We start from the raw sequence: 24647 nt of genomic DNA, 5'->3' as shown, positions 1-24647 counted from the left end.
GTCCGCCGAGAATTAAGAAAAAATAAATGTTAAAATTCTCTCTCTCTCTCTCTGTGCCCCCCTCTCTCTCTCACTCTCTCTTTAAAAAAAAAAAAAAAAAAAAAAAAGACTTAGGGAAGAGCTTTGTTTCCTGGCTGGATATGTGACATTACTGTCCTGCTTTGGTGGCACATTATCTAATAGTTACCACCGTAGACCAAGAGCCGTAGACCTGTCACTCTTCCTACTGTTGATGCCACAGATTCTTACTGTGGTTTGTGCAACCTGGAAAATCCTAGTTTTAGGATCTTGACAAACGAGTCCCACTGGTCTTTTTCGTTCTTAATGCAGAATCCCAAGAGAGGCACTTGATACTAAGTAGACCTTAATAACTCCAGTTATTATGGTCTACTTGGAGGGGGCCCTAGCTGCTGCTGACTCACAGCCCCAGCTCCCTGCAGGCTCTGACTCCCTGGGATGCTCCTCTACTGAGGTTTTCAACAGGGGTGATGTCATCTGGGTCTGTATCTTTCTTGCTTTTTAATAATAAAAGAAATATAAAAGTACAGAGATACTGCTGTTGCTGTGACCATGTGGTTATTTTATTTCATTTTAGTTTGCTTTAAAAAAAAAAAAACTTACTTAATTTTATCCAATCTGACTCTATCCAACATTCTTTTAGTTTGCTTTTCTTAGTTTAATGTTGGCGTAACAAAACCAAAGCTTAAATTTTCTCAGCACTGTCCCAAAGAGCAGAATGAAGGAGGATTAATGAGAAGAAAAGGGAAAGGAGGTGAATTTTAGCATTTCTACCGGAACCCAAAACTGAAACAGGCAGTCTCAGAGGCCCATGCCTCAGGTATGTCATAAAAATTGTATGTTATTTTTCTTGTGAAAGAGACAGACAAACAGAACGTGCAAGCTCAGGCAGACGGAGTTCACTCTCGGTCAGTATGACCTGTGGTCAGGATGTGGTCATTGAATGCAAAGTCCTGGGGTAATGTCCTACATTATTTGGGAAGGGCAAGCTGCTGATTATCTAGAGAAAACACAATATGGTGGCATCACTCGGATATAGTCACTGGATTTATAGTAAGGTTTATCCCTGTTGAAGGCTCATAAATCGAATTACAAGTCTACCAAGAGATGTTCAGACGCTAAGAAACCAATTTACCAAGCTCATGAGAGACACATATGAAATCCAAAAAGCCTTGTGCTCACACCCACTGAGAAATATGACCACATAGTACACAGGACATGTCACCTGCTGGCTGGATTATAAACAGTGAAGGAAAAGAGCAATATTTAGGCAGGAACAGTAGTGCACACCTGTAATCCCTGCCACTCAGGAGGCTGAGGCAGGAGGATCTCAAGTTCAAAGCCAGCTTCAGCTAAACAACCTAGTGAGACCCTGTCTCAAAATAAAAAAAGGCTGGGGATATAGCTCCGAGGTAAACCCTTCTGGGTTCAATCCCTAGTATCAAAAAAAAAAAAAAGCCAAAACAAATAAACAAAAATAAAATTTAAACATATCTACAGAAACCTGGAAATAGGGTGTAAAAACTGTGAAGTTAGGGGTTTTATTATCTAGAACTAGAACCAGCCTCACAACATGCAAAACTATTAGCAGATTTTAGCATGCTTGCCTTTTGGAACATGTTCGCAACTTTTGACAACATCTATGTTTTCAAGACTAGCCTACCTTTATGTGTTTAGGACAAATACTTGTTTGGGGGTTCACAGGCTCTCTTAGGTAATTTCTTTAGTTGCTGAGCTTATACCTTATATTTTGATTTGTTCTAATGTTCTTCCCAGAGGGCTCTGAATTGAATCATTCTAAAACAAGCTTGCAACTCCACCCTGTACTGACTACAGGGTATCTAGTCATTGAATGGGAGGCTGTACTAAACTTTTCTGATCCTTCTGAACTTGGATTTTTATGGCTGTACAGATAGAATGAAAAAAGAGGAAAGTGCAGGAAAAGTTGGTGAGTTGAGGCAGATGAATAAGGAAATTAACTAACTGAAAAAATTATTTTTACTGAGGATAGAGATACAGAATTACTTGTATTAATTTTTCTCTGCTTTCATTGCTCTTTGGGAAATGCCACTTCCCGAAGCTGTATGTCCAATCAGGCTCTCCTGTGAGACAAACAAGTGGCTGTTCAGAATGAGGGCTTCCCCATGGCCCCACTGTGTGAGGGTCCACCTGGAACTGCTTCACCATGAGCACTTTCCAACTCCATACAGGAATTGGTTTGGTATCATTTTTACTTAACTAAGTAGTTCTCTCTGTTCAGTCATTAAATTGCTCCAGTGATTTTGCTGAGCACTGGTGTGGACAAACAGGTAAGACACCATCTACAATCAATCTAAGAAAGAAAAAAGATGTAGAGAAAGCAGTTTTAAAACAGAAAGTGTGCCTTGCTAAAGAAATATGTAAAATGCTAGGGGATTCAGAGAACATCACACAAATATTGATATTCTGTACTTTCACTTCTTTCTTTGGGGGTGGTAGTGCCAGGGATAGAACTCAGGGGCACTCGACCACTGAGCCACATCCCCAGCCCTATTTTGCATTTTATTTAGAGACAGGATATCACTGAGTTGCTTAGCACCTTGCTTTTACTGAGGCTGGCTTTGAACTCACAATCCTTTGAACTTGAGATCCTCCTGCCTCAGCCACCCGAGCTTCTGGGATTACAGGCGTGCACCACAACTCCCCATGTATTTTCACTTATTTCAATGCATTTTTAAAAAAATTTCTGTGGATACTTCCTTTTTGATCCAGGAATTATTTATATGGAAGTGAATTACTTCTATGGATATTGTTCATGTGATTTTCATCTTATATTTCTATTGTTCTAATTTGGTTTCATTGTGGTTAGAGAATACATCCTGTAAGATTTCTTTCTTTTAAATTTGTTAAGATTTGTCATATGGCCCAGGATATGGTCTATCTTGATACTTAATCCACAGACACTTGAAAAGCATGTGTATTTTGTTGTTGTGGGATGGAATATTCTATAAATGTCCATTAGATCCTGTTGGTTGATGGTATTGCTCAGTTCAATATTCTTCCTTTTTTTTTTTTTTTTTTTGGCCTATCAATCAACTGACTTTTATTTCCACCCCAGCCTTCTTCCTACTTCATAGAAGAAACTTCATCTAAATCTAGTCCGGCTGCTTCTAGTCAGTGGACATCTTCTTAATTCATGATTTTGTCAATTAATTTGGGGTCTTCCCTTTTCCTGGTGTGGTATCCCAGTCTAGGGATAAGAAAATCTCTGAGTGCTTAAGCACTGAAAAGATTGCATCTGCCTATAGGTACTTGAGCCCTGTTTTCTGAGTGGAACCCGGCAAATTTCTGCTTAGGCCTCTCAGCCACATTCACATCAGCAGAACACGGCAGCACCCAGAGCTTCCTCTCTATCTGGTGGTTCTGCTTCAGGCCTTCTCAAAGCCATGTCAGTTGACATTGTTGTGAAATGTAGGAATTCAACATGAATTTTGGAGAAACACAACTCAACGTATAGAAAGACCGTGCAGATCTTTTTGAAACATATTCCCAAACACCAGGTATCCATAAATTCCTTTAAACCAGGTAAATTGTCAATGGAGCCTGTCATAAAGAAAGCCCACTTAAGGACTAAAAAAAAAAAAAAAAAACAGAAAACAGCATGTTTTCTGCATTTCTAAGCAGTGATGAACTTATACAAATGATGGCTGAATGTGCCATCATTTCTATAAGAATGTAGCCATTTTTTTTTTTTTAACTTGGAGATGGAGGCAGGAGTCATTTTCTTTGGAAAGTGACTGGGAAGGGGCCCAATGGGCATTGTTAGGACAATTCACTGAATGAAGAAGGTTTTGAATCTTCACCCAGGGGCTATCTTTCACTCTCTGAGAAACTTGGCTTTCTACCTTTACATGTGGGAGAAAGAGGCCCCACACCAGTCCAATGTTTCTGGCTAAATTCATTACATTCCTTGCTAAACTTTTTCTACTTGTTTTATTGATTGTTAAGAGAGGTATAGTGACATTTCCAATTATAGTTGTGAATTTGTCTATTTCCCTTATCAGTTTTAGCCGTTGTGCTTCATATATTTTGCAGATCCGTCATTTACTGCATACGTATCTAGAATTGCTACGTCTTCTTGGTATAGAGTCCCTTTTACCATTATATATTGTCCCTCTCTTCAGTAATTTTATTTGTTCTGGGCTCTGTCTTATCTTAATATGGCCATTTATGTTTGCTTTTGGTTAATGTTTGCACAATATATATTTTTCTACCCTTTTACTTTCAACTTGCCTGTATTGTTATATTTGAAGTGAGTTTCTTTTTTCTTTTTCTTTTTTTAAAGAGAGAGAGAAAGAGAGAGAGAGAATTTTTTAATATTTATTTTTTAGTTTTCGGCGGACACAAACATCTTTGTATGTGGTGCTGAGGACCAAACCCGGGCCGCACGCATTCCAGGTGAGCTCGCTACTGCTTGAGCCACATCCCCAGCCCCTGAAGTGAGTTTCTTATAGACAATATGTTGTTGGATTGTATTTTTAAATTCACTCTTCCAACATATGTCTTTTGATTGGTATATTTAGACCACTGACATTGAATATAATCATTGATGGGTTGGGTCTTAGGTTTGCTGTTTTTATTTTCTCTTCTTCGTTTTCTTTTCCATACTTTTGTATGAGTTACTTGAACCATTGTGACAATTCTATTTTGATTTGTCTATAATTTTTTTATCATTCACTTATTCATTCACTTATTTTTAATTTTTGTTTTGTTTTGTTTTTGTTTTGGTGATGCTGGGGATTGAACTCAGGACCTAGCACATGATAGGTAAGCATTATACCATTGAGCTACAGCCCAGACCCTCTATGGTGTTTTTGAATTTGTATCTTAGTACAGCATTTGGTATGCATGCTTGAGGTACACATAACTTAATTGCTGGCATAATCATATGACAGTTTGAATGATATAAATGATTGAATTATAAGTAAAGTTCTTTCCAAAGTTGGTAACATTTTACTACATGACATTACCTGAGAAGGACTTGATATTGTTGTCCAGATTTCAGGCCTTCCTCAGGTCTCCAGAGATATCTGCTATCATCCACATAAGAAAAAGAGGGGCACTGAAATGTTTACCTAGGAAGCCATCAATTATCCATATTGATGAGTACAGGGATAGAATAGATCCTTAAAATTTTGGAACTTCCAAAATTCCAAATTTTTGCTGCATATACTAACTTATTAACATTTTAAAAGGAAGATTTAAAAATAGCAAAAGATTGAATTGTTCAAATTTCACTTGATGACTTTATATAATTTTAATTTTTTCTACTATTTTATGCAAAGGAAGAAATGGGTCATACATGACTCACACTAGATCATCACACTGCACATAATTTGAGATGATATGAATTGGCTATTTGGCCTTTGGGAAGCTGAGGAAACTTAGATATCACATAGACATGGGGTTGAATTCCAGCTTTATCATTTACTAGCTATGTTCCATTAGATAAACTGCTTAACATTTAGATAGCTTGTTCCCTAATTTGTTAATTTTTTTCCTGAGAAATTTTGTTGAATAGAATAACATATCATGTATGTCAATGGCCTAGCCTAGAGAAAGTGACCACCCAAAATGAGTTTCCTTGCTCTTTTCCCATTGGCTTTCACTGAGAAAAACCAAATATCTATTCCACCATGTGTGCATTTCAAACCCGGGCCACTCTCACCTACCAAGGTTTGTATTGTTTATACCATCTTGACTTTTAAGCATGAGGGTGACTATCAGAAAGAAAAGTGTGCTACATAGTTAATATTTTGGTAGTACTAAAGAAGACCCTTCTTTTTTTTAATTTTTAATTTTTTTTTTGTAGCTATAGATGGACAGAATGCCTTTATTTTATTTGTTAATTTTTATGTGGTGCTGAGGATGGAACCCAGTGCCTCATGCATGCTAGGCAAGTGCTTTGCCACTGAGCTACAGCCCCAGCCCAAGAAGACCCTTCTTAAAGAACACCCCCCCACCCCACCCCACCCCCCTCACCCCCACCCCACCCCCCTCACCCCCACCCCACCCCCATCCCCAGTACTGGAGATTGAACCCAGGGGTGCTCTATCAGCAAGCCACATCCCCTGCCTTTTTTTTTTTTTTTTTTGAAACAATCTCACTACATTTCTGAGGCTGGCCTGGAATTTAAGATCCTCCTAACTCAGCTTCCCAAGTTGCTGGGATTACAGGTGTGCACCATTGCACCTGGCTTCCTAAAGAATATTTTTAAAAACCAGCATGTACTGATTATGGACCATGTGATGAGCAGAGGGCAGGCTGTTCTGACACCTAGCAACACGGATGCCTTTCATTGCATACACTGTGTCATCTCTGCAGCCCAGAGACAATGAGGAAGGCAGAAAGGGAGCTGACCTGAAAATTAGAGTCTGAGATCCAGATCAGAGTTGCCTAGATAATTGCTTGACCCTGAAGCTGTTACTTAGCTTCTTTATGCCTCAGTTTCCTCATATATTAAATGGTAGACCTGTCTTTGGGGAAGTTGTGAGGGTGAATTAGGTCATGTCCATAAAACACTTGAGGTCTTCGTGAAAAAAGCATTTATAAACCTAATAAACAGCATAATTAATGTCATCATCACCATTATTATTGTTGATGATGGGGAATAGTTCAATGCACATGCCAACTTCAGAGTTGGGAATATTTGTTACAGAGAACATGAATCTGAAGTCTATATTATAGAGCATCCTTTGACACTTTTTTTTTTAAGACAGTACTGGGTATTGAACCTAGGGGTGCTTTACTACTGAGCTATACACTCTTTTTTTTTTTTTTAAAGAGAGAGAGAGAGAGAGAGAGAGAGAATTTTTTAATATTTATTTTTTAGTTCTCGGTAGACACAAGATCTTTGTTTGTATGTTGTGCTGAGGATCGAACCCAGGCCGCACGCATGCCAGGCGAGCGCGCTACCGCTTGAGCCACATCTCCAGCCCCAATCCCAACCCTTTTTTATATATTTTTATATTTTTGAATTACTTAGGCCCTTGCTAAGTTGCTGAGGCTGACTTTGAACTCACCATCCTCAGCCTCCTGAGCCACTGGGATTACAGGTGTGCACCACTGCACCCAGCCACCATTGGTCATTTTAAAAATATGGAACTTGTGGTGGGAGTTATGGGCAATAAGTCCTCAGTATCAGGAGTTGTCATGGTAATGGGACATGATGACTCATCTCCCTGTCTCGTCCTCCATCTGCATTTTTCTTGTACCCTGCCTCTGCCATCTTGGAGTCCCTGAACTCCTTCCTAAGACAGAGTACTTTTGCTCATAGAACCAGCATTTCATTGCCAGCAATGAATTGTGCGGATGCCAAGTCCCCTAAGCCATCGCCGTCTCCTTTTTAGTAGTTAAGGATCGCTTAGGAAAATCTTAGGTGGAACTAAAAGATTTTTACCAACACGTAACCTTCTCCACAATCATACAGAATGCCTTCTGGATTAATATAAACAGTTAACATTGCTCAGCATCCTCCAGGTACTGTGCTAAGAGTTTATCTGCATCACTTCATTGAAATCTCAAAACAGCTCTTGACTCTTGACTCTTACTCAGACTCTACTCAGAGGGCATCAAATTATGGAGGTTTTTCAGAGAATTCCTCCTACCCCATATAACCTCTCCCTCAATCTAAATCTTTTACTTGGCTTTATTTTTCTCTATAGCTCTAGTCACCACCTGCCATATTTACATTTCTTGGTTTATTCACTCTCTCTCACATTAGAATGCAATGTCTAAAAGGGCAGGATTTGGTTTTATTACTTCTCTATCTCCCAAATCTAACACAGTATCTAGCACATGAGAAGTGACCCCCCCCCCAATTTTTGTGAGTACCATAATGACCCTGTGACTTAAGTAGGATTTTACCATTTTACTGGTGATCAAATGGAGGCATTCACATGTGTCTGTGGGCATACAATTGGGGCTGAGCCAGGACTAGAAAGTCTATCTCCTTTAACCTGATCACTAACCACTGACCTCATGCCCCATTGCCTTTAGGGAAAATCAAAAAGAGGATACTCAATTGCTGTGGCTCTCTTCGGTGAGAAGACTTGTTAAGGCAACAGAAATAAGATAAAAAGCAAGGGTTGTATCTAAAGTGTCGGATAAATAGGAGGAAGCAATTAAATCCTAAATTATCCTTTTCTCCCCTTCCAACATATTTCATGTCTCAAAAAAGGTACCTCAACTTTCTCTTCAGGCCCAAGATCTCTTCCCCACTTTGTCTTCTTGCTATAACTTCTCCCTCAGTTTGTTGATGCCACAAGTTCTGTAAGAAAAAAAAAAAAAAAAAGAAGAAGAAGAAGAAGAAGAAGAAGGAAATAACTTTAAGCATTTAAGCATTTTCTATATACATCTGCACTGTATTCAGCAGGCTGCATTCTTGACCTGGCTCCTTGCTGGTGGATTTTCTAGCAGCAAGTATTTTTAAATATACATTTTATAGATGAGAAAACTAAGGATCAAAGAGAGCAAATATCTCCTTCAAGGTGTCTCAGCCTGACTTCAAAGTTCGTGTTTTTTTACTCATAGAGATTAGAGAAGACAGTCCAGGAGACTGGGGGACTCACTAAGACGTCCAATAAACTGGAGTAAAGCTGCTGATTTTTCCCATTGGGATTCTGTTTGTTTGACTAGCACGTGAATGACAAGTGCCAGTTCTTGAATGTGCTGGTGCTTGGGTCAGATTGCCATCACCATCCTCAGATATCCCTCCCTATGGGAGAAGAGCAGGGGCTTGGGCTGGGCCTAATCTACCCCTGAAGCTCTGCTCCCCGGGGTGGAAAGTCTCTGCCCTGTGGGGAAGGACCCATTTAAAATAAGTGATCCAAGGACCTTAATAGAGTCAGCCTGAGAAAATGACTCTGACCCTGGGAGACAAAGTGGCAAGGGAGACAGCTGTAAGAAAGAGTGGGCTAGGCTGGGGAGATGGGGGTGGGGTGGAACCAGACCTGCTTCTTTCCTCTCCTTCCTCTTCTCTCTCCCCACCTCCTCTCCAGATTCTGCCACTACCCGCTGGGTCACCTCCACTTACCACACTTTCTGTCCACCCCCACCTGCATTCTGAAAGGATCCCCTCAGAAAGAAATGGGTTTGGGGTAGGGGGAGACAAATGCCTAATAAACATGAGAAAAGCTGCTAACCCTCTCTGGAAACCTGGGAAATGGAAATTTAAAACAAGGCTGACTTGCCTTGGAGGAGTTTTTAAACAGGGGAGGGATGTGGTCAGGACAGTTTTTAAAAGTACACTTTTATTTGACTCATTTCAATACAGTGTATAATTCTTTGGCTACATCTGAAAAAATCAAAAGATTCAATTTCAGGTTTAAAAAAAAACAAAACACACTAACCAATATACTGGTGTTTGGTATTTTAAAATAATGCACTATCTGGTCTGGGATATAGCGCAGTGGTGGAGTGCTTACCTAGGGACCCCCATGCTCCGTGTTTGTCCCCACAAAAAAAGTGATGAACAAAAACAATGATATACTTGTTGTGGAAAACAAGTTTTATAATTCCTTTCTGTACAGGCCTTCTCTTACCTTGAAGCTTAATATGGATGAAGAAATAAAGAAAAATGATCAGAAAAACTTGCAACAGCAAGGCAAACCAACACCAACAACTTAGGAACAAATTTCATTTAATAGAAGGTAGGAGTTAACTGCATAACTCAGGAATCTTTGAAAAGTTCTAAAAACTGAAAGTTGGTTGGTGATTCTCATTTTGTTTTAACTCAGTCTGGGGCAAGACCTAACATGACCTGAATTCACTTAGTAGCAAAACCTGAACTGAGCTCATGTGGTACATGGCTATGTATAGCGATTATTTCCCACTTAGCATGAATTTTCATGTGTTTCACCACTGAAATAAGGTTTGATTACAATTGTGGGTCTTCTCTGTACTACATTGGGGTGCTATATACTTCATATGCCTATGTTATCTTTCTTTAATCTGAAAAACAATCTATGAAACTCTGCCCTCCAAGATTTGGGATGAGGATTGGGGACAACCTTTCTCTCACCTCAGTTATTAAAAAAAAAAAAATATATATATATATATATATATAGAGAGAGAGAGAGATAGATAGATAGATAGATATAGATATAGATAGATATAAATATATTATAGATAAATATAGAGAGATATATAGATATAAAAATGTTAAAGTAGGAAAACAGATGATAAAGTCTAACATTTTCCCCTTAAAAAGTTGAAAACTGAGGTTCACAGAGTAGGAGCCTCCAAACACACAAATGCTGCTAGCATCTTCACATCCCATCTCTGATTCTGGAGAAATTCAACCAGGGACTGGCACCTGTGATGTCATGTCTTCAATCATTTATTTTTACTCTCTTGATTTTGAACCTAGCTTTCATCTACCTTCTCTCACAGCCTGATAGAAGCCCGGGTCAAGTATGGGTTTGGGGTTGTTTTGTTTGTTTTGGTAGTGAGGATTGAACTCAAGTCTTGCACATGCTAGGCAAGTGCTTTACCATTGAGCCATATTCCCAGCCCCAAGAATGGGTTTTGAGAATCTATCTACACTGACTAGTAAATACTAGTGCTAAAAATAGTAAAAATAATAAGCCAAAATGTAACCACTACCAATACTGTGGTAGTGGTTATATTTTGGTTTACAGTTTTGTTAACATAAAATAAAAGCAACATATGTGTTTATATACAAATTTATTAGAGATTGATCTATTAAACATATTAATATTTTAAAAAATATTAATTGCTAACTCATTGCAGGTGGTAGTTCCATAGTGGAACACAAACAAGTTTGTTTGCTTGTTTTGTTTTGTTTTGTTTTGTTTTTGCTACTGGGGGTGCTTTACCTCTGAGCTATAGATCCAGGCCTCTTTATTTTTTCTTTTCAAACGCCATCTCCCTAAGTTGCTTAGGGCCTTGCTAAATTGCTGAGTTTGAATTCAAACTTGCAATCCTCCTGCTTCAGCCACCCAAGTGGTTAGAATTACAGTGAAACACAAGTTTCAAATTGCATGGTGAACATAGTCTTCTTTCAATATATCTCAAGGACAGGCAAACATATAACCTCATTTGGGGCTAATGTCAAAAGTCTATGTTATGCTCAAATTCGGAACCCCCAAAAGACCACCAGAGACCAAGTTCGATGTAAGCAGCAAAGATGTGTTCATTGCGAGTTAGCTCTGTCTTCCGCGCGCACACAACTGGTGACGCTGAGAGGCCCCGAGCCCAGGGTTTGCAGCAGTTTTATACACTCTTTGGGGAAGGCAGGGACTTCACATACATCATAGCATCTCTTAGCAAATCATCACACACCGCGGGAAAATCATAAAACAACTCTAAAACATGATTAGCACATTCACTGGTGGGAACAAGTTGGGTAAGGGTAATTGGTTAGTACAAGAGGGGGATTCATTTGAACTTATTGGTTTAAGCTATGAGGGGAGTATGTGCTGAACTACATGGTTTCCCAACATGTTATCAACCACCATAAACTACTGGGAGGGTCATCTGGCATCCCAGGTATTTCCCTGTCTCATGCTGATTGGTGGCTGCTAGGGGGTTGCTGGCTCAGCAGATCTCTCCTGTTATTTGTAGATAAGGGTATGTGCCTAGGAGTGCTCTGTGGGTCTTTCCAAGGACAAGGGTCATGCCTCCTTCCTTGGACAGGCTTTGCTCTGAGGTGGGGGCGCTGGTTTTTCATCTACCATACCAGGCAAGGTGGCACAAGCCAGTAATCCCAGCTGAGGCTGAGGCAGGAGAATTGCAAGTTGAAGGCCAGCCTCAGCAACTTAGTGAGGCCCTAAGCAATTTAGCAACACTCTGTCTCAAAATAAAAAATAAAAAGGACTAGGGATGTGGCTCAATGGTTAAGTGCCCTTGAGTTCAATTCTTGGTACCAAAAACAAACAAACAAACACAAAAAGTGTCTACTCATACTCAGGAGGGCTTTCAACAGGAGGACTTCGTCACAAGCTCTTCAGCAGCTCTGGTCCAGCCTCCAGGCTGTCCCTGCATATTTTGCTTTCATATTTTAATGCTGATCTGCCAACTGCACACCGTATATCTCTGAAGCTCAAGTTGGGACCTTCAAGCATGTGCTTTCCCTATGCTACCTATTTTCTGTTATTGAGATTTATATTACCCTTATGTTTTGTTTCTGGACCTAATAGTAACAAAACAGACCCACATATATTGGGAGCCATGACTCTCCCTCAAAGTCAAAATCCCTCCCAAGGATCTAAAAGTCAGTGACTCTTTTCCAACCCATGGGGGAAGGATGAGCAGTTAGGATCTCTGTGTCTACAGTCTGTTGGAAAAAAGGTCATCCCCTGGGCCAGTTGCTGCCTGGAAAACTCTTCTCTTATTCAAAGATCTTTTCCCTTTTGGTTGCTTCCTGCCTCTCACTGCAATTGTCTCCCTGGCAGAGGAACCACCTGCTCTGGTTCTCTGGGGACTGAACACAGCCAATTGACCTCGGGGTTTCTGTTTAACTACATCATGCCTGTGCGGAATGGGTTGTGGTTGATAGAGGTTATGTAACTTGCCCAAAGTTTTTCTGCTAGCAAATCACAAAGCAATATCACTAAAATCCATTTTTTTCACTCCACTGTGCTAGGTAATTCACTAAATTTGGGAGTAGTTTGTTATGCAACAACAGATAATCAGAACATTCCCACAGTACTGATGCACAGATCCTACCCAGGAAAATGCTAAAGAGGCATTTAGAAAAAATGTTAAAATCTGTGGGATCAATCCTCTGCTCAAATGTATACACAACAAGAAGTTTGGCTGAGTGGCCTATTCCTTCTGACTTTTACCAAGTATTTGTACTGAGAGTTGTCAATTAAATAAAAATCTCCCAACTCTCCTATCTTGTGACTGACCTCTTTTTTTTTCCTTTGTGGAACTAATGGAATGTTTTGTTATTCCTTATGAAATTTGTGGTAACTCCATTAAAAAAAAAAAGAAATATGATTAACTGATAAAGGAGGTATTTCTTGAATATGCATTTTGTGCCAATCCCTATGTCTACCATGATTTATTCTTACCAAATCAATGTAAGATCCTAGTGGAGGAGTCAGTTCTTCCTCTTTAGCATGCTGCTCTAAGATTTTAGCCCAGGATGCATATTCAAGTCTTGGATGTAGTTTGTAGAATCTTCTTCACTTTTTAGAAAATGCAACTCACTAGGCTGGCAGCTGAACCTTGTTGTGGATTGGGAGCTCCACTGTGGTTGTCACATGGAGTTTCCTCATATGGTTTATGTACATGTGACTTGGGCTTCACAGAAAGAATCTCTCAAGAGTGAATAGTCCAAAAGTCCAAAGCAAAAGCTGATGTGTTGTGCCTGACCTCACCTCAGAAGACCCATAACCTCACTTGCAACAAATTCTATGGATCAAATAAGTCATGAAGACCAGCCCAGATTCAAGGATAAGAAAAACAGACTCCACCTCTTTTTTTCAGGTGACAAAATGTAAATGCATTTATTATGTATAATAATATGTTGTTTTGAAATACATACACATGTGGTATGGCTAAATTGAACCAACAAACCTGTGTATTACTCCACCTCCTGATGGGGGAATTGCAAGATCACATTGCAACAGAACATGTGGGATGACTATTACTGTGTTTATCTTTGGAAAATAGTTTCTGCCACAGGAGTATTTGGGGCACATGATTGCTTTGATTGGAACTGTGTCCCTCTTGGAGTTCTTTGCAAGCTCTGCCCCATTAGCATCACCATGTGTGGGTAGATAAGACAGATGCAAGGTATTATCTCTGTCTTTTGGGTTCCTTCTAATATAATTAAAAATAAGTCTCTCTCAGAATCTCTTCAAACCAAGCATGTACCTATGATAAGTGTGCTTAACAAGGACTCTTGATCACCAGGTAAGGTCAGAGGGTACTGAGAGGAATTGCTTTTTGAGCATTTGCCACAGGGCCATGTTAAGAAAAATATTGAGCTTTTCTAGGCTACCTTGCTAAATTTTGAAAATTTCAGCTCTAAGACTGCAAAGAGAAGAAGGTTTGGAGTTTGATAGCCCAGGAATAAATCTCAGCTCCACCACTTATTATGTACATAAGGATCTAAGAACCCCAGTTTCTTTATTAATAAAATAGGATTAATGATAGTCCCATAACTGCTATGTGATGATTCAGTGGGATGATGTATTAGGTGCTCAGAAGGTGATAGGTACTCTTATTAATAAGTGTATCATTTGTCTTCTATTCAAATCATTTCCTTTCAGGGAGTCACTTTTACTTTGCCTTGGAAACTCACGGTTGAGTTATTAAACTTGCCCGATTTTCTTGGGTAACTGACTGTTGTAAACACAATGGAAACAATCTAAGGGTGGCGTGTCCAGAAACTCTGTACTAGAAACCACAAAACAAGGTATTGGTTTCTGGATAGATATTCAGGGCTGTCAGGACTAGTACTAGTGGTAACTAACATTTACTGAGTAGGTATTTTCAATGTGTCAGGAACTTCCTCTTTTTCTTTTCTTTTCTTTTCTTTTCATGCTGAGAATGAAACCCAGGGCTTTATGCATACTAGGAGACCCAGGGTTTTGTACACGCCAGGAAAGCGTTCTAACACTAAGCTACACCCTCAGCCAAAGAACTTGTCATTGTTACCACAACTTTGTGAGGTGAGGACTTTTTATTCCTAATATTAGAGACAACAGTAGTTTGGTGAGTATAAGCAATTAGTGCAAAGTCACCAAGTTGGTGGGACCAGGATCTGTGCTTCCCCATTGTAATATATGTTCATTTCCCAGAGAAATGAACAGTCACATTTCTGAATCCATTGCATGTGATCTATGACCCGAGGCTCATTAGTGAATGATTTGGAAGCTTAAGACTCTAATATTTTACCATCAGTTCTGCTTATAGAACTTCGCTGGGAAGAGTTCCTAAAGCCATCCAATGTTTAGATTGTTGCTGGCTAGAAGATCAGGGATAGCTTTCAGCAAGACCTCTGACATTTGGCATCTTTCTTGGAATGCAGCCAAGGGGACTGAGTATTTCTTTTTTTTTTTTTTTTTTTTTTGAGGTGCTGGGGATTGAACCCAGGGCCTTGCGCATGTGCATGCAAGGCAAGCACTCTACCAACTGAGCTCTATCCCCAGCCCCTGTGGGAATGAGTATTTCTGTTTTCATTTACTTTCATTTTTAGCTGTTTCCTATCAAAATAAACAACAGAACTCAAGGATTTTCCTAGCACATTAAAAAAAAAAGTTTGTAGGGGAAAGTTTATAGCTAGAGGAAAACAATGATTGAGGGAAAGGAAGAAAGATTAAAAATTGTTCATAGAATTTGGAATGTCCTTGGGCTAGAAAGGTTCCAATTTTAAATCTGCTTAAATTCTTCAAAAGAGAGGTGTTTTCTAACTGTAAGTATATGGTCTGGTACCTCTTAATGAGCTGTGGAGAATCCTTAAGGTGGTTGCTTGTGTGGTGTCTCCAACATTTCCTTTTAGTGTTTCCTATCTGATTTCCCCAATTTGCTAAGAAATAGCAGAACTAGCTTACACTTGGACCATTCTCCTCCCTCCTCATATTTATTTGGAAAGGGTAATGGCAGCTTTTCTCAAAACCCTGACAGGATCTCTTGGCTCTACTGCATCTCCCCAAGGCGGGGGGAAAAAAAAACATTTTCCTGCTTATATTTCCTCTTTGGAGCACTAAACTGCAAACTCTGCTTTGTAAACTGACTGAATATGCATAGTCCTAAGAGATTCCTAACAATTACATTCCTATAAAATAGAAAAGGAAACTAAAGCTTGGACACATTAAGAAATATGCTCCCTAAGCCACATGCTTGTAGAGTAGGGTGATGGTCTGAGAGTCTTTATTCCCTAGCACCATGGGCAAGTCAAGTTCATCCTCTGCAGCTGGCACCTCCATAGTAGGATCCATAGTATATCAGTTATTCCAGTGAAACCTACGACATTACTCCTATGAGATATTAAGTACATTACAGATCGGAGTGTGTCTTCTACCTCCCTCCTTAAATAGGCTCACAGTTCTACACCCACAGACATTGGGAAGGATCCTATTTATTCATTCCTTCATTTGGCAAGCACTCACAGACACACAGGTAGTATGGCACAGTACCAAAAGTGCAGAAACCAAATTGCTTTATTTGAACCGTAGCTTTGCCAATTACCTCCTCAGTGTTATTCAACTTGTTATTTAACATTTCTGTGTCTTGGGTCTCACGTGTAAAATGGGTTAATGATAGCAGTGACCTGAAATAGTTATTATGAGTTTCAAATTTGTTAATTCATATGAAATACTTAACATACTGCTTGGCATATAGTAAATGCTCAGTAAGAACAAGATAAAACTGAAGAAATATTTAGAAAAAAGATGCATACTAAGCACTGAAAACAAAAGGACTTATAATCGAATCTAGCTAGAATATAGAGAAACTTCATTCCTTCAATAGATATTTTTTATGTGCTAAGCACTAGGCATGGAGGGTATAATAGCTAAACAAAATACCCCCATTGCAAATATTTACAAACTACTAGAGATAGAGAAACAAACATGGCATTGTAAAATATGATAAGTAATATGATTGAGGTAGAAGGAAGTAATTTCAGAGCACTGGGCAGGCTTCTCACAAGAAGCCAAGGTGAGACCTGCTGACTGAAAAGGAATTTGCCACATTAAAGTACTAGAACAGAATGTGTTGTCAGATACATAAAGGGTCTGGGGCATGAGTATGTGCACTGGGCACATGCAGAAGAAGAAAGGGGTAGAGTGAGCATCCTGATGATTTGAGGATTAGGATGCAAGAGGCAGGGGTAGGAAGAGGATGAGGAGGCTGGAAAGAAAAAGGCACCAGCTTGTTGTAGGCATTCAGGGCTTTGCAAAGGATTTTTGGATTTTGTCCTTAAATGTAGTGGGAAACCATGAAAGACTTTACCTAAAGGAATAATATGATCAAATAATCCAGATCAAATGAGATCTGACACCAGGGCTCTAGTTACAGTAATATTCCTGGTGAGAAATGAAGTCCTATATTGGAGTGCTGGTCACAGGGATGAAGAGGAGACAGACATTTGGGAAATAACAGGAAGAAGAAGTATTGGAAAGTAATGATTTATTAGACTGGCATGAAAGGGAAATAATACCCTACATTGTCTTCAAAAGTTATATCTTTGTAGCTATTCTGTTGGAAGTTTCAGAAGTATATATACATGCGCACGTGCACACACACACACACACACACACACACACACACTTATCCACAGTGGATACCTTTCAAGATCCCAGTGAATGCCTGAAACTGTGGATAATACTAAACCCTATGTGTGAGTATTGCGATACTGTGACAACCTGATAGGTCAAATGACTGCTAAGGACTAATGGGCAGGTAGCATGGATAGTGTGGATATGCTGGACATGATTCGTATCCTGGATGGGACAGAGCAGGAGAGCATCAGATTTCATCACACTACTCAAAACTGTGCAATTTTAAATTTATGCATTGTTTATTTCCAGAATTTTTCACTTAATATTTTCAGACTGCAGTTAATGGACAGTAACTGAAACCACAGAAATAAAATTTTCAGAGGCTAACTATGGATGGGGGTACTATTGTACTATAGCATGGTTGAAAGAACAAGAGTTTTTGGAGCTCCTTGCAACTGAATTCAAATCTAGCCTGCCATTAGTTGTCTTCATGTTTAGAGTGGATAATATGCTCCTTCATAGTTTGTTATGATTAATTATATATAAAGTGCCTAATATAGTGTCTGGCCCATAATAAGTGCTCAGTATGAGGTAACTATAAATATTCTGAGATTAGAAAATAAGACATGGTGGCAATGAAGAATGAATTCTTTAAAATTCCTGTTATATGCATATAATAAATATACCACAGGGAATTGCACCTTTATGTATAAGTAAAAAGAATCAATCAAATGTAAATAAATAGACAGGTGAAAAGAAGTCCAGGAGAATAGGAGGGGAAAATAGAGGAGGAGGGGTAGGACAGGATGGAAAAGAGGGAATTTCATGCATGTATGATTTTGTTGGGATGAACTCAACTACTATGTAAACTATAAACTCTAATAAAAATAACACTGAAAATGTAAAAAAAAATAAAAGAAAGAAAATAAGACATGGAGAGGAAATTCATGCTGAAGAGCAGGTAGTTCTTAGTCTTTTAAATGTACCAGATAATTTTTGTTTTCTAAAAAAACTTCCATTAAGATAGAATTCATATTCCTACAATTCACCCATTTAGAGTTTACAATTCAATGTTTTTTAATGTACTCAAGGAGTTGTACAACCAACACTACAATCTGATTTTAGAACATTCTCTTTGTTCCAAAAAGAAGCCCCATACCTATTAGCAATCACTGGTCATTCTTCATCATTTTCCCTCCACAGCACCAGGCAAACACTAATCTACTTTATTTTTCTGTACAATTGCTGTTAGATTCTTCTGAGGATAATTTCTATCCTGGAAATATGCTCAAATTTGGCATGCAAGTTCTAGGAAGTAGGAGACCTCTAGTTAAAGTGTATAAAACCCAGTTTCTACACAGAAGGACTCAAAAGGAGAAATTGCCTGGGATGATGGTGGGCAGTGAACCCTTGTAACCCTCACTCCTGTATCTCTGCTTGACCTGAGATCTCTGCATGCACACAATCTGCTCCAAAGTTTCCACGATGAATGTCTACCATAGAGGCTCCATCTTCTCTACCCTTACCAGTTGTTTCCTCAGGAAGCAGCAGAAACCTAAGAGATTCTGGCCAGTAATCAAGAGCAGTAGCTTCTGAAGATTAGTCAGAGCTATGGAGATAATGGCTATGACAATTGTGCTTATAATTATTTCTCTCAACTCTTCAGTTTTCAGGACATCATCTGGGCATGTTCTGCATATAAAATCACCATAAAGACAGCTTCTGCCAGCAATTTTTGTTTCGTATTATTACCTCTAATTCACTTCACAGAAGCTAAGAGCAAAGTACAAAAAGGGAACTCTTAGTTTAAAAAAAAAAAAACAGTAAATCTAAGATATTAGCTTAGAGCTTTAAGAATGTAGCTGATCTGGCTTCTTTTAGAATAATGCATGAAAATTTTGGTTACCGAATAGTTTCTTGGTTTAAATTTTCAACTCGATTACCATGTTAGCTGAAGGATCTTCTTTGATAGAAAAACCGGAAGCAAATGAAAGCACAGACTTAAGTACCTTTGTGTTCCCCAGCTCACCTCCCCAAGCTTACTGTCACTTGGCTAGAGACATGAAGAGATTTTTGGTTTGGTTTTGTGTCTTGGAACCTATTAACTCCTTCCTACATCATGCTTTCCTGCTTGCTGTTTTTGTTTGTTTGTTTTTCTCTGCTTTTTCTTTAAATCTTTGCAAAGATGGGTTTCTTCTCCAGATTCAGGCCTCAGCTCAGTGGGCTTTCTCACCAAAATATCCAAAAACGTTGTCCACTCTTCACATTACACCTCAATAGTACTTACTACTCTCTGAAAATTATTCTGTTGAAGTATTTATTTGTTTACATCTTGTTTCTCTCAACCAGCTTGTAATCTCCATGAAAACAGGTGCCTTGCTTGGTTTGTTAAAAACAGAATCTGCAGTGCCCAGAACAATGCTCAACATTGTTGAATTAAATAACCATTAAACAATAATAATGGCTTTCAAATAATGGCTTTTCAAATTACTATTAGAATGAATAAACAGTAATGTGAAATATATTATCTATTTTCATAATGGTTTATACAGATACACATAGAACATCTTTGGATATATTTAAACTTAAAAACTTGACATATATGTAATATCCAAATTAAAATGTTTTAAGAAAAAGAATAAAATGAATAATAACTATCTTTTCTTTTTTTACTCTTCAGTATTTCTTTTGGATTTGACAAACTCAAAATTTAAATTACAGAGGAGGAAAATACACTAACACAAAAATTCATTTAAAATTGATTATAGGCCTAACTGTTAAAACTTAAGACCATTAAAAAAAAGTATATAAAACTTTTAAAAGAAACAATCAAATCTTTGTAAACATGAGTTAGACAAAGTCTTGTTAGATATAACAACAGGAGCACAAGTGACAAAAGAAAAACAGAGAAGTTGAACTTTATCACAAAGATCACAACAAATTAAGTAGAGCACCGTGGCCCTAATTCCAGTGATTTGGTTAGTAGAGATGGGAGGATCCCAAGTTCAAAGCCATCCTGGACAGCTTAACAGGACCCCATCTCAGAATAAAAAATAAAAAGGGGGCTGGGAACATAGCTCAGTGAGCAATCCTGGGTTTAATCCTAGTATTGCAAAATACAAAAACTGCCGCAGTCCGGCTACAGCAAACTAAACAGGGGGTGACGAGCAATTTGTGTACATTGATACAGCAGAAGTCAAAAAAAACAAGAACAAAAAAAGAAATCACATCAAATTTGAAACTTTTATGCTGCAAAGGCAAAAAGTCAGTGTTCACTTTAGCAGGACATACATTAAAACTGGAACAATACAGAGATTAGCATGGTCCTGTGTGAGGATGACATGCAAATTAACAAAGCATTCTATATTATTTTAAATGTAAGAATGGAATTTCAAACACCACTTTCAGCTTTTTGACAAAGCTAAATCCATAAATGGGTGTTTTGTGAATAATTTTTTAAATAAAAGAGAGTCTGACTTAAAAAAAAAAACAAGGAAAGAAAAAGTAAAAATCCACCCCACAGAATGGGAGAAAATACTTGCAAATCATATATTATAAGGACATGCATCTAGAATATACAAAGAGCTCTTACAACATAATAGTTAAAAAATATAACAGTTTTTAAAAGGTAAAGAATCTGAATATACATTTCTCCAAAGAATATGTAAAAAGGACCAATAAGCAGGTGAAAAGATGTTCCATCATTATTATTAGGGAAGTGAAAATCCAAAACACAATGAGATATGACTTTACACCCACTAGGATGGCTATAATAAAAAACACAGACAATAATAAGTGCTGGTAAGGATATGAAGAAATTGGAACCCTCATAATTGTTGATGGAATTGTTAAATGGTGCAGCCTTTTTGGAAAACAGTTGGCCAGTTCCTCAACATGTTAATAATGGAGTTTGGCATTATCTCATGAACCAGCAATTCCATTCTCAACATAGATTCAAGAGAAGTGAACACATGCCCACACAAAACCTATAAGCAAATATTCATAATAGTATTATTCATGATAGCCCAAATATAAATATCCAAATTTCCAAAATGTAGTTTACTCATGCAATAGAATGTTATTCAGCTTTAAGAAAGAATGTAATATTGATTCAGACTACATCATGCATGAATCTTGAAAACATTATGGAAAGTGAAAGAAGTCAGCAGTAGAAGACCACACATTGTATGCTTCTATTTATATGAAATGTGCAGAACAGCTAAATATATGAGAAAGAAAGTACATTAGTGGTTGCCTAGGGCTGGGGATGGAGGGAATAAAAAGTGACTGCTAATGAGTATGGATTTCTTTTGGGGATGATAAAAATGTTCCAAAGTTAGATAGCTGTGATCATTAGGCAACTCTGTGAATATACTAAAAACTATGAATAGTACCCTTTAGATGGGCGAATTGAATGGCTTATAAATTATATCTCAATAAATCTGTTTTTATTTTTTCTTTTTTTAAAGATTAGTTTTTGTTGGTTTGTTTAAAGAGGATAATGTAAGAAAAAAGGACTAGATGTTAAAAATCAAGAGGCTCACTCTTCAAAGTAGTAGGTAGCAAATTAGGGAGTGTGTATTTCTATTTTTATCTTTGATGTTCTAACTTTAGCAAGAGCCCAGACCTGCAATGTTATACTTAGCATTCCATCCTCAGAGGATTTGCCCTTTTCTTCACATGAACCACCTTTATTTGTTTTGTTTTCAAAATGCATTATATATTACAAGTACACTAAAAACGTCTCTTATTTACTTTTATGTGACAGTTGTCTCTAATATCTCCAAAGTGTTAAGAACAAAATAATAATTTTATTTTGCTACATATGCAGCAACATAAGGATGAAAGACTATATCCCTTGAGATTGGGTGCCCACGCTACAAAAACTGACTGCCTAGATTTTAGTCAAGGTGAATTTGGGAGAGGTATTAACCTCTGTTTGCCTATCTGGTAAAAGGACAGAAGTAGTACTACTATTTATTTTATAATTATTATTCTGAAGATTAAAGGAATAAGGCATATACATACAGCACAGTGTCTAGAACAGAGCTTATAATAGTTTTTAGTTATTACATATAGTAACAATAGAGCATTGATTATTTAAAAATGCATGAACATAAGATTGCAATGTGGCTGAGAATTGAGTATTGGCATCCTTAAAGCAAGTGAGGGCTGGAAAGATATATAATATTCTATTTCTCAGTTTTGCTAACATCGGACAACTGTATTGGATATTTAATCAAGGTATTTGGATAGTTTTCAGCATTTATTGCTAGAACAGTCTTTAGAAAGGATTGCTACAGATAATACTGTGAAGATGCAGGAGTATTTTTCAAAGAACATGATGTGATTCAAGCACTCCTACAGAGCTGATATTTTAGGTCACATTTTTTAATCAGTGTTATAACAAATTTGCTGTTTTACAAATCATGCTTTTAATTTGAATAAGAGTCTTCCAGGAAGTCTCTGTTCCTCCTTTGAGGATCATTCCACCAATATTTTCCTACTGACAGTGGTAAAAGTTTTAAATATTTTTAAAGACTATAGATATGCACGTGTATTTTGGTGCTGGAGGTCAGACCCAGGACCTCATTCATGCTAGGCAAGAACTCTACCATTGAACTACATCTCCAGCCCTAAAGACTATTTTTGTTTCTTAGGAAAAAGAAAATATTAGGGGCTGGGGCTTTAGCTCAGTAGCAGTGTGTGGCACTGGGTTCCATCCTCAGCACCACATCAAAATAAACAAGTAAAATAAAGGCATTCTTTCTACCTACCACTATAATTTTTTTTAAGGAAATACTAGTGAAAATAGTTATAAAATAATTGTAAGATATAAAAGACTTACCATCTTAACCTTCATTTGTACTTTAAAATAGACTTTTAAAAACTTTTCTGGACTAGTCAAAATTCAGGAAGAGAGAAGGGTAGAAAGTTTCTTACAAGATTCTCCCCTTTTCCACAAATGTTTACTCATAACATTTTAAAGTTATCTTAATAGGTAAATTCTCTGAGAATCATAAGTGAGATTCATAAATTCATAGCTAGACAATTCTCCTTGGGAACTGCGTATTTCTTAGTATAATGACGCTTGTTGGTCATGAGGATCTGTCTGGGAAACCAGTGATCTTTAATGGAGAAAAAAAAATGACTACATACCGGCTCTTCCCACTCCCCACACTGTAGTATAGTGGGTAAGATACTCAGCTTTTGGGGCTTCATTTTTCTTGCCTTAAAATGGGAATAAAAACACCTTTCTCATAGAGTTGATGTGAAGATTAAACGAGGTCACACATGTAAACTGCACTAAGACCATGGTAAAATATCAAGATTAGTTATTAATATTGTTCTTGTGGCAGATACCTCAAAGCTGCTGATGTAGCCCAATGAGGTGGCACACACCTATAGTCTCAGTATCTCAAGAGGCTGAGGCAGATGGATTGAAGGTTCAAAGACAACCTCAGTAATTTAGTAAGGTCTTAAGCAACTTAGCAAGACTCTATCTCAAAATAAAAAGGGCTGAGGATATTGCTCAGTGGTTAAGCACCACTGGGTTCAATTCCTGGTAACCACCATCCAACACCAAAAAAAAAAAAAAAAAAAAAAAAAAAAATCAAAGCTGCTGAAGTATGGAGAGCTTCCAAACTGCACTTGAACTATTTTCAAAACTTGGGAAGTACAAGGATAAGAGCTCCATTATCTCTTGGTTAGAGTCACAAAAACCAGAGGCATGGAAGGGAGGGGGGGATGGGGGTGAATGTGGGAGGAACTGAGACAACAGGGAAATAAACAACTTTGAGAAGTTGGGGAGGATAGAGAGGCAAGAAAAATAGGAAATAGGATACTTGAGGATATTTTTTATGTAATGTGACTGCCTTCTTTTTAAGGAATTGATTTAAAATCTCAGTATTTGATAATATTACATTCACCCATGTAAAATACCCTGACAGGAAACCTTATTAGATGCTGGAAATTCAGTAACTGTCTAACTTCTATCAGGGCAAAGACTGGATTCAAGGGTTGATGCCAACACTCTCATAGTGGAGTTAGTTAATGCCTGGCACCAGCACATATAGAAGTCTGAACTTGGTAAGTCATTTTACCTCTGAAATTGTTCCATCACCTGTGAAAAGGAGGCAACTACTTTCCTAACAAGACGTTGAGATTAAACTATTCCTAGCACCTGTCACTTCAAGAGATGCATTTTCTATTGTATTTTATGTCAAGGGAAAAAGGCTTTACAATTACCACATATTTAAACATTTACAGTGTTATCAAATATGCTTGAATAAGCCTTGTCACTGTAATGTCTTAGTGGGATTTAATATTCTTAACTACTACCAATACCAATTCATTATTAACTGAATTTTGAACGTATTTTCTTCCCCT

General features: G+C 37.9%; 1 pseudogene; it reads left to right on the top strand.

Annotated features, from left to right (window-relative positions):
- The first annotated feature begins 20528 nt into the window (after positions 1–20528).
- On the top strand, positions 20529–20629 carry LOC120891022 (U6 spliceosomal RNA; annotated as a pseudogene).
- Positions 20630–24647: the final 4018 nt, after the last annotated feature.

The sequence above is a fragment of the Ictidomys tridecemlineatus genome, chromosome 11 (assembly GCF_052094955.1).
Source record: "Ictidomys tridecemlineatus isolate mIctTri1 chromosome 11, mIctTri1.hap1, whole genome shotgun sequence".
NCBI lineage: Eukaryota > Metazoa > Chordata > Mammalia > Rodentia > Sciuridae > Ictidomys > Ictidomys tridecemlineatus.
Note: the sequence above shows the minus strand (reverse complement) of the source record. Positions and strands in the feature narration are given on the sequence as shown.